Here is a 12,236-nt window from a genome sequence, read left to right as displayed (position 1 = left end):
TCTCTCGTATTCTTGATTTGGCACGATCTTGATGTATCGCGAGCTTTGCTATTATAGTTGGATCATATGTTTCTTCTCCCCCTCTTCTCTCTTGTAATGGATTGAGTTTTCCCCTTGAAGTAATCTTATCGGATTGAGTCTTTAAAGATTTCAAAAAAACTTGATGTATGTCTTGCCATGCGTATCTGTGGTGACAATGGGATATCACGTGATTCACTTGATGTATGTTTTGGTGATCAACTTGCGGGTTCCGCCCATGAACCTATGCATAGGGGTTGGCACACGTTTTCGTCGTGATTCTCCGGTAGAAACTTTTGGGCACTCTTTGAGGTTCTATGTGTTGGTTTGAGTAGATGAATTGAGATTCTGTGATGCATAACATATAATCATACCCACGGATACTTGAGGTGACATTGGAGTATCTATGTGACATTAGGGTTTTGGTTGATTTGTGTCTTAAGGTGTTATTCTAGTACGAAATCTAGGGCTGTTTGTGACACTTATAGGAATAGCCCAACGGATTGATTGGAAAGAATAACTTTGAGGTGGTTTCGTACCCTACCATAATCTCTTCGTTTGTTCTCCGCTATTAGTGACTTTTGAGTGACTCTTTGTTGCATGTTGAGGGATAGTTATGTGATCCAATTATGTTATTATTGTTGAGAGAACTTGCACTAGTGAAAGTATGAACCCTAGGCCTTGTTTCCTAGCATTGCAATACCGTTTGTGCTCACTTTTACCGCTTGCTACCTTGCTATTTTTATATTTTCAGATTACAAAAACCTATATCTACCATCCATATTGCACTTGTATCACCATCTCTTCGCTGAACTAGTGCACATATACAATTTACCATTGTATTGGGTGTGTTGGGGACACAAGAGACTCTTTGCTATTTGGTTGCGGGGTTGCTTGAGAGAGACCATCTTCATCCTACGCCTCCCACGGATTGATAAACCTTAGGTCATCCACTTGAGGGAAATTTGCTACTGTCCTACAAACCTCTGCACTTGGAGGCCCAACAACGTCTACAAGAAGAAGGTTGTGTAGTAGACATCAAGCTCTTTTCTGACCCCGTTTCCGGGGAGGTTAGTGCTTGAAGGTATATCTTTAGATCTTGCAATCGAATCTTTTTGTTTCTTGTTTTAGCACTAGTTTAGTTTATAAAAGAAAACTACAAAAAATGGAATTAAGGTTGCCTCATATGCTTCATCTTTTTAATGTATTTCGTGAAAATGATGGGAAGGAAAATTGTGCTCAAGTACTAGAAGAAGAATGCTATAAAATGTTTGGCACTAAGTCTTTGAATGATGAGCATGATTGCAATGTTGTTAGTATGAACTCCTTGAATATCCATGGTACTAATGATGATTGCACTAGTTATGATGAAAATGCCTCCTATAAACATGTCAATTTTTGTGGAGTGCATTGGGTTTGTAAGTACACACCAAATAGGGAAGATAGATATTGCAAGAGGCATAAGTACTTAGAAACCAAATTGTTGCAAGAAGAGATAGATGAATGTGCTGAAAATTTATCTTTTCTAAGCCCTACTTGTGAACTTTGCAATGAACGTGATCATTTTAGTACCCAATGCAAATTGTTTCATGATCGTATCGTGTCCAAAAACTGTGATGACTCGATTTCCCTTGCACATCATAATGAACTTAGTTTGCTCTTGGGTTATGAAGAAATTAAACGTAGAACTAAGGATATTCCAAAATTTGTCCTTAATAAAGTTCTTCATTTTGATCTAGAGAAAATTTATATGTATTGTGCGGTGAATTTCATTGATAATCCTTATATTGCCAATTACATAAAGAAAAGAAAACAAATAGAGGATGGAGAGAATACTAATGAAAGGGAAGAGACTTCCCAATATCCTCCTATTATTTCTTATGATGAATCAGTTAACGAGGAGGAGCCTTTTATTCAACCAATCTCATTAATAAGGAGTTCCAAAAAGAGGATTGAACCCACACATGATGTGGTGAAGAAGAAGAAAAGAAAAAGGAAGAGAGGTAAAAAGGTATCTCTCCCAAATAAAGTTGCTCCAATTATTGTTGTGCCTCACGAAAATGAAGATGATACACTTGATGATGATCTCATTATGCCTATTTCTTGTTGTGATGATTATGATTGGGAAGATAATGATACTCCTTATGATCTTCAAAATCTTTTTGGCACTTGGTTGGAAGAATATGATAATAATGTTTGCTATACTATTGGTGCTATCTATACTATTAATGATGAGAGTGATTATGCTTATGATATGAAAAGGCCCAAGCTTGAGGAAGCTATTTTAATGAGGATGACATATTTGAGAATATATTTGCTGAAATTAATGTTTGTCCCAAGCTTGGGGATGCTATGTTTAATAATGAAGATATTTTAGCCTCTCAAGTTTTGATATGCAAAGTAGTTATGATGATAGCATGCCTTTCACCTATGATGGTTATATTTATGAAAGTGGGTTTGGAAGAGTGTCAACTTTAGGAAGTAGTGATCCCACTATTTTGGAGGATGTTGAATCTTATAATATTTATGAAAGTGGATTTGGAGAGGTCATGATTTATTTAGTGATGAGTCCACTATCTTGGAAGAGGTTTCAATCGATTTGATGAGAACAAGGTTGCTACTTATGATGATTATTGTGATAAAACTTATGCTATAAAGAGTAGTGATGATTATATAAAACTTGTCATGATTATGAGTACCCTTTCTCTGAACATTACTTTTTTAATGTGGAAACAATTTATAGTATTCAAGTCTCTTATGAAACTCCCACTATCCTGAATGAAAAGAATTTTGTTTATGTGGAGAGTAATAAAATTTCTATGCTAGTAGATCATAAACAGAATGCTTTAGATGCTGGTTATATTGTTTAATTCATTCATGATGCTACTGAAAATTATTATGAGGGAGGAACATATGCTTGTAGGAATTGCAATAATATCAAGTTTCCTCTCTATATGCTTAAAGTTTTGAAGTTATGCTTGTTTTACCTTCCTATGCAAGTTGATTATTGATCCCATAAGTTGTTTGTTCACAAAATCCCTATGCGTAGGAAGTGGGTTAGACTTAAATGTTCTAGTCATATTCTTCATGATGCTCTCTTTATGTTTCAATTCTTATGTCTTATGTGAGCATTATCGAAATCATCATGCCTAGCTAGGGGCGTTAAACGATAGCGCTTGTTGGGAGGCAACCCAATTTTATTTTAGTTTCTTGCTTTTTGGTTCTGTTTAGGAATAAATAATCCATGTAGCTTCTGTTTAGATGTGGTTTTATGTTTTAATTAGTGTTTGTGCCAAGTAGAACCTTTGGGAAGACTTGGGTGAAGTCTTTATGATCATGCTGTAAAAAACAGAAACTTGAGTGCTCACGAGATTAGCTAGAACTTTTTACTGGAGAGTGCTAGTTAGTTGATTGTTTTTGAAGATGATTACTAGAAAAATTCCTCAGGTCCACCAATTTATTTTAGAAGTTTTGGAGTTCCAGAAGTTTGCGTTAGTTACAGATTACTACAGACTGTTCTGTTTTTGACAGATTCTGTTTTCATTGTGTTGTTTACTTATTTTGATGAATCTATGGCTAGTAAAATAGTTTATAAACCATAGAGAAGTTGGAATACAGTAGGTTTAACACCAATATAAATAAATAATGAGTTCATTACAGTACCTTGAAGTGGTGTTTTTTTTTCTTTCGCTAACGGAGCTCACGAGTTTTCTGTTAAGTTTTGTGTTGTGAAGTTTTCAAGTTTTGGGTAAAGATTAGATGGACTATGGAATAAGGAGTGGCAAGAGCATAAGCTTGGGGATGCCCAAGGCACCCCAAGGTAATATTAAAGGATAACCAAGAGCCTAAGCTTGGGGATGCCCCGGAAGCCATCCCCTCTTTCATCTTCGTTCATCGATAACTTTACTTAGAGCTATATTTTTATTCACCACATGATATGTGTTTTGCTTGGAGCGTCATTTTATTTTCTTTAGCTTTGCTTGCTGTTTGAATAAAATACCAAGATATGAAATTCTTAAATGAGAGAGTCTTCACATGGTTGCATAATTATTCGACTACTCATTGATCTTCACTTATATCTTTCGGAGTAGTTTGTTGTTTGCTCTAGTGCTTCACTCGTATGTTTTAGAGCATGGTGGTAGTTTTATTTTGAATAAATAGATGAACTCTCATGCTTCACTTAGATTATTTTGAGAGTCTTAAATAGCATGGTAATTTGCTTAAATAATCATAATATGCTAAGCATACAAGATTTGTAAGAATTCTTATGAGTGTGTTGAATACTAAGAAAAGTTTGATACTTGATAATTGTTTTGAGATATGGAGGTAGTGATATTAAAGTTGTGCTAGTTGAGTAGTTGTGAATTTGATAAATGCGTGTGTTGAAGTTTGCAAGTCCCGTAGCATGCACGTATGGTAAATGTTATGTAACAAATTTGAAACGTGAGGTGTTCTTTGATTGTCCTCCTTATGAGTGGCGGTCGGGGACGAGCGATGGTCTTTTCCTACCAATCTATCCCCCTACGAGCATGCGCGTAGTGCTTTGGTTTTTGATGGCTTGTAGATTTTTGCAATAAGTATATGAGTTCTTTATGACTAATGTTGAGTCCATGGATTATATGCACTCTCACCCTTCCATCATTGCTAGCCTCTTCGGTACCGTGCATTGCCCTTTCTCACATTGAGAGTTGGTGCAAACTTCGCCGGTGCATCCAAACCCCGTGATATGATACGCTCTTTCACACATAAACCTCCTTATATCTTCCTCAAAACAACCACCATACCTACCTATTATGGCATTTCCATAGCCATTCCGAGATATATTGCCATGCAACTTTCCATCATTCCGTTCATCATGACATTTTCATCATTGTCATATTGCTAGCATGATCATGTAGTTGACATAGTATTTGTGGCAAAGTCACCATTCATAATTCTTTCATACATGTCACTCTTGATTCATTGCATATCCCGGTACACCACCAGAGGCATTTATATAGAGTCATACTATGTTCTAGTATCGAGTTGTAATCATTGAGTTGTAAATAAATAGAAGTGTGATGATCATCATTTAATAGAGCATTGTCCCAATAAAAAAGGAAAGGCCAAAGAAAAAAAGGAAGGCCCAAAAAAAAGAAAAATAATAAAAATAATAAAAAAAGAAAATAAAAAGGGGCAATGCTACTATCCTTTTTCCACACTTGTGCTTCAAAGTAGCACCATAATCTTCATGATAGAGAGTCTCTTGTTCTGTCACTTTCATATACTAGTGGGAATTTTTCATCATAGAACTTTGCTTGAATATTCCAACGAGGGGCCTCCTCAAGTGCCCGTGAGCAAGCAAGTTGGATGCACACCCACTTAGTTTCTTTTGTTGAGCTTTCATACATTTATAGCTCTAGTGCATCTGTTGCATGGAAATCCCTACTCCTTGCATTAACATCAATCGATGGGAATCTCCATAGCCCATTGATTAGCCTAGTTGATGTGAGACTTTCTCCTTTTTTGTCTTCTCCACATAACCCCCATCATCATATTCTATTCCACCCATAGTGCTATATCCATGGCTCGCGCTCATGTATTGCGTGAAGGTTTATAAGTTTGAGATTACTAGAGTATGAAACAATTGCTTGGCTTGTCATCGGGGTTGTGCATGATGAGAGCATTCTTGTGTGACGAAAATGGAGCATGACTAAACTATATGATTTTGTAGGGATGAAATTTCTTTGGCCATGTTATTTTGAGAAGACATAATTGCTTAGTTAGTATGCTTGAAGTATTATTATTTTTATGTCAATATGAACTTTTGTCTTGAATCTTTCGGATCTAAATATTCATATCACAATTAAGAAGAATTACAATGAAATTATGCCAACTAGCATTCCACATCAAAAATTATCTTTTTAATCATTTACCTACTCGAGGACGAGCAGGAATTAAGCTTGGGGATGCTTGATACATCTCCAACGTATCTATAATTTTTGATTGCTCCGTGCTATATTATCTACTATTTTGGGAAATATTGGGCTTTATTATCCACTTTTATATTACTTTTGGGACTAACCTATTAACTGGAGGCCCAGCCCATATTTGTTGCTTTTTGCCTATTTCAGTGTTTCGAAGAAAAGGAATATCAAACGAAGTCGACACGGAACGAAATCAACTGGAGAAGTTATTTTTGGAAGGAAAGCTACCGGATGGACTTGGACCCCACGTCAGGAAAGGAGGGAGGCGGCCACGAGGGTGGGGGCGCGCCCACCCCCCTAGGGCGCACCCCCTGCCTCGTGGGGCCCCCGAAGCTCCACCGACGTACTTCCTTCACCCATATATACCTAAGTACCCTAAGACTTCCAGAACGGAGAATAGATTTGGAGTTCCGCCGCCGCAAGCCTCTATAGCCACCAAAAGTCAATCAGGACCCTGTTCCGGCACCCTGCCAGAGGGGGGAACCCTCACCGGTGGCCATCTTCATCATCCCGACGCTCTCCATGACGAGGAGGTAGTAGTTCACCCTCGGGGCTGAGGGTATGTGACAGTAGCTATGTGTTTGATCTCTCTCTCTCTCATGTTCTTGATTTGGCATGATCTTGATGTATCGCGAGCTTTGCTATTATAGTTGGATCTTATGTTTCTTCTCCCCCTCTTCTCTCTTGTAATGGATTGAGTTTTCCCCTTGAAGTAATCTTATCGGATTGAGTCTTCAAAGATTTGAGAACACTTGATGTATGTATTGCTATGCGTATCTGTGGTGACAATGGGATATCACGTGATTCACTTAATGTATGTTTTGGTGATCAACTTGCAGGTTCCACCCATGAACCTATGCATAGGGGTTGGCACACGTTTTCGTCGTGATTCTCCGGTAGAAACTTTTGGGCACTCTTTGAGGTTCTATGTGTTGGTTTGAGTAGATGAATTGAGATTGTGTGATGCATATCGTATAATCATAACCACGGATACTTGAGGTGACATCAGGGTTTTGGTTGATTTGTGTCTTAAGGTGTTATTCTAGTATGAACTATAGGGCTGTTTGTGACACTTATAGGAATAGCCCAACAGATTGATTGGAAAGAATAACTTTGAGGTCGTTTCGTACCCTACCATAATCTCTTCGTTTGTTCTCCTCTATTAGTGACTTTGGAGTGACTTTTTGTTGCATGTTGAGGGATAGTTATGTGATCCAATTATGTTATTATTGTTGAGAGAACTTGCACTAGTAAAAGTATGAACCCTAGGCCTTGTTTCCTAGCATTGCAATACCGTTTGTGCTCACTTTTACCGCTTGCTACCTTGCTGTTTTTATATTTTCAGATTACAAAAACCTATATCTACCATCCATATTGCACTTGTATCACCATCTCTTCGCCAAACTAGTGCACCTATACAATTTACCATTGTATTGGGTGTGTTGGGGACACAAGAGACTCTTTCCTATTTGGTTGCAGGGTTGATTGAGAGAGACCATCTTCATCCTACGCCTCCCACGGATTGATAAACCTTAGGTCATCCACTTGAGGGAAATTTGCTACTGTCCTACAAACCTCTGCACTTGGAGGCCCAACAACGTCTACAAGAAGAAGGTTGTGTAGTAGACATCAGCAAGATATTCGTTGCTGAGAATGGATCCATTCTAGAGAAGGAGTTTCTCTCGAAAGAAGTGAGTGGGAGGAAAGTAGAACTTGATGAGGTAATTGTACCTTCTCTCGAATTGGAAAGTAGCTCATCACCGAAATCAGTTCCAGTGATGCCTACACGAATTAGTGAGGAAGTTAATGATGATGATCATGAAACTTCATATCAAGTTACTACCAAACCTCATAGGTCAATCAGAGTAAGATCCGCACCAGAGTGGTACGGTAATCCTGTTCTGGAAGTCATGTTACTAGACCATGACGAACCTGCGAACTATGACGAAGCGATGATGAGCCCAGATTCCGCAAAATGGCTTGAGGCCATGAAATCTGAGATAGGATCCATGTATGAAAACAAAGTATGGACTTTGGTGGAATTGCCCGATGATCGGCAAGCCATTGAGAATAAATGGATCTTCAAGAGGAAGACAGACGCTGATAGTAGTGTTACTATCTACAAAGCTCAAATTGTCGCAAAAATATTTTCGACAAGTTCAAAATGTTGAATACAATGAGATTTTCTCACTTGTATTGATGCTTAAAAGTCTGTCCGAATCATGTTAGCAATTGCCGCATTTTATGAAATTTGGCAAATGGATGTCAAACCTGCATTCCTTAATGGATTTCTTAAAAGAAGAGTTGTATATGATGCAACCAGAAGGATTTGTCGATCCTAAAGGTGCTAACAAAGTGTGCAAAGCTCCAGCGATCCATCTATGGACGTGTGCAAGCATCTTGGAGTTGGAATATACGCTTTGATAAGTTGATCAAAGCATATAGTTTTATACAGACTTACGGTGAAGCCTGTATTTACAAAAGTGAGTGAGAGCATGATGTCTACTACGCAACCTTCTTCTTGTAGACGTTGTTGGGCCTCCAAGTGCAGTGGTTTGTAGGACAGTAGCAAATTTCCCTCAAGTGGATGACCTAAGGTTTATCAATCCGTGGGAGCCGTAGGATGTAGATGGTCTCTCTCAAACAACCCTGCAACCAAATAACAAAGAGTCTCTTGTGTCCCCAACACACCCAATACAATGGTAAATTGTATAGGTGCACTAGTTCGGCGAAGAGATGGTGATATAAGTGCAATATGGATGGTAGATATAGGTTTTTGTAATCTGAAATTATAAAAACAGCAAGGTTACTAATGATAAAAGTGAGCGTAAACGGTATTGCAATGCTAGGAAACAAGGCCTAGGGTTCATACTTTCACTAGTTCAAGTTCTCTCAACAATAATAACATAATTGGATCATATAACTAGCCCTCAACATGCAACAAAGAGTCACTCCAAAGTCACTAATAGCGGAGAACAAACGAACAGATTATGGTAGGGTACGAAACCACCTCAAAGTTATTCTTTCCGATCAATCCATTGGGCTATTCCTATAAGTGTCACAAACAGCCCTAGAGTTCGTAGTAAAATAACACCTTAAGACACACATCAACCAAAACCCTAATGTCACCTAGATACTCCAATGTCACCTCAAGTATCCGTGGGTATGATTATACGATATGCATCACACAATCTCAGATTCATCTATTCAACCAACATATAGAACCTCAAAGATTTCCCCAAAGTTTCTACCGAAGAGTCAAGACGAAAACGTGTGCCAACCCCTATGCATAGGTTCATGGGCGGAACCCGCAAGTTGATCACCAAAACATACATCATGCGAATCAATAGAATAACCCATTGTCACCACGATTATCCCACGCAAGACATACATCAAGTGTTCTCAAATCATGAAGTAGCCTTTCTGTTGGAGTTTCATTATTGATGACACGACTAGGAAGCATGTTGATAATGTGGACAGCCGTGAGAAAGGCTTTGTCCCAAAATTTAAGAGGCATAGAGGCGCCGGCTAAGAGAGCTAGTCCTACCTCCACAATGTGTTTGTGCTTACGTTCTGCCGAACCGTTTTGTTGGTGAGCGTGGGGACAGGACACGTGATGAGAAATGCCAAGGTTTTGGAAGAAAGAGTTTAACTTTTCGTACTCTCCCTCCCAGTCTGATTGAACAACAATGATCTTGCTGTTAAACTTGCGCTCAACAAGAGCTTGATAGTTTTGGAAAACTTGAAAGACCACGGATCGTTTCTTAAGAAGATAAATCCAAGATTACTTACTTTAGTCATCGATAAAGCTTACGTAATATGTGTGTCGACCAATGGAGCTTGGCCAGGACCCCAAACATCAGAGAAAATTAATTGCAAGGGTTTTGTAGACACACTGGTTGATATTGGATATGGCAACTGTGTTGGGGAATATAGCATAAATTCAAAATTTTCCTACGTGTCACCAAGATCTATCTATGGAGTCATCTAGCAACGAGGGAGGAGTGGATCTACATACCCTTGTAGATCGCGCGCAGAAGCGTTCAAGAGAACGGGGTTGATGGAGTCGTACTCGTCGTGATCCAAATCACCGATGATCCTAGCGTCGAACGGACGGCACCTCCGCGTTCAACACACGTACGGAGCAGAGACGTCTCCTCCTTCTTGATCCAGAAAGGGGGGAGGAGAGGTTGATGGAGATCCAGCAGCACGACGGCGTGGTGGTGGTAGTAGCGGGATTCCAACAGGGCTTCGCCAAGCACTGCGGGAGGAGGGAGATGTGTCATGGGAGGGAGAGGGAGGCGCCAGGGCTCGGGTGTTGCTGCCCTCCCTTTTCCCCACTATATATAGGGCCAAGGGAGAGGGGGGGCGCAGCCTTTGGCCCTTCCTCCAAGGAAGGGTGCAGCCAGGGAGGAGTCCCTCCTCCCCAAGGCACCTCGGAGGTGCCTTCCCCCTTTAGGACTCTTCCTTTCCCTCTTCTCTTGGCGCATGGGCCTCTTGGGGCTGGTGCCCTTGGCCCATATAGGCCAAGGCGCACCCCCTACAGACCATGTGGCCCCCCGGGGCAGGTGGCCCCACCCGGTGGACCCCCGGGACCCTTCCGGTGGTCCCGGTACAATACCGGTGACCCCGAAACTTGTCCCGATGGCCGAAATAGCACTTCCCATATATAAATCTTTACCTCCGGACCATTCCGGAACTCCTCGTGACGTACGGGATCTCATCCGGGACTCCGAACAACTTTCGGGTTACCGCATACTAATATCTCTATAACCCTAGCGTCACCGAACCTTAAGTGTGTAGACCCTACGGGTTCGGGAGACATGCAGACATGACCGAGATGACTCTCCGGTCAATAACCAACAGCGGGATCTGGATACCCATGTTGGCTCCCACATGTTCCACGATGATCTCATCGGATGAACCACGATGTCAAGGACTTAATCAATCCCGTATACAATTCCCTTTGTCTATCGGTACGACACTTGCCCGAGATTCGATCGTCGGTATCCCGATACCTTGTTCAATCTCGTTACCGGCAAGTCTCTTTACTCGTTCCGTAACACATCATTCCGTGATCAACTCCTTGATCACATTGTGCACATTATGATGATGTCCTACCGAGTGGGCCCAGAGATACCTCTCCGTTTACACGGAGTGACAAATCCCAGTCTCGATTCGTGCCAACCCAACAGACACTTTCGGAGATACCTGTAGTGTACCTTTATAGCCACCCAGTTACGTTGTGACATTTGGCACACCCAAAGCACTCCTACGGTATCCGGGAGTTGCACAATCTCATGGTCTAAGGAAATGATACTTGACAATAGAAAAGCTTTAGCATACGAACTACATGATCTTGTGCTATGCTTAGGATTGGGTCTTGTCCATCACATCATTCTCCTAATGATGTGATCCCGTTATCAACGACATCCAATGTCCATGGTCAGGAAACCGTGACCATCTATTGATCAACGAGCTAGTCAACTAGAGGCTTACTAGGGACATGGTGTTGTCTATGTATCCACACATGTATTTGAGTTTCCTATCAATACAATTCTAGCATGGATAATAAATGATTATCATGAACAAGGAAATATAATAATAATAACTAATTTATTATTGCCTCTAGGGCATATTTCCAACAGTCTCCCACTTGCACTAGAGTCAATAATCTAGTTCACATTGTCATGTGATTAACACTCACAGGTCACATCGCCATGTGACCAACATCCAAAGAGTTTACTAGTGTCACTAAACTAGTTCACATCATCATGTGATTAAGACTCAATGAGTTCTGGGTTTGATCATGCTTTGCTTGTGAGAGAGGTTTTAGTCAACGGGTCTGAATCTTTCAGATCCGTATGTACTTTGCAAATTTCTTATGTCATCTTGTAGATGCAACTACTACGCTACATTTGGAGCTATTCCAAATAACTGTTCTACTATACGAATCCAGTTTACTACTCAGAATAATCTGGATTAGTATCAAAGTTTGCATCGGCGTAACCCTTTACGACGAACTCTTTTACCACCTCCATAATCGAGAAAATTCCTTAGTCCACTAGTTACTAAGGATAACTTTGACCGTTGTCTTGTGATCCATTCTTGGATCACTCTTGTACCCCTTGACTGACTCATGGCAAGGCACATTTTAGGTGCGGTACATAGCATGGCATACCATATAGCCTATGTCTTAAGCATAGGGGATGACCTTCGTCCTTCCTATTTCTTCTGCCGTGGTCGAGCTTT

This window comes from Triticum dicoccoides, chromosome 3A (genome assembly GCF_002162155.2).
Source record: "Triticum dicoccoides isolate Atlit2015 ecotype Zavitan chromosome 3A, WEW_v2.0, whole genome shotgun sequence".
NCBI lineage: Eukaryota > Viridiplantae > Streptophyta > Magnoliopsida > Poales > Poaceae > Triticum > Triticum dicoccoides.
The sequence above is the reverse complement of the archived record's forward strand: the minus strand, read 5'-3'. Positions refer to the sequence as shown.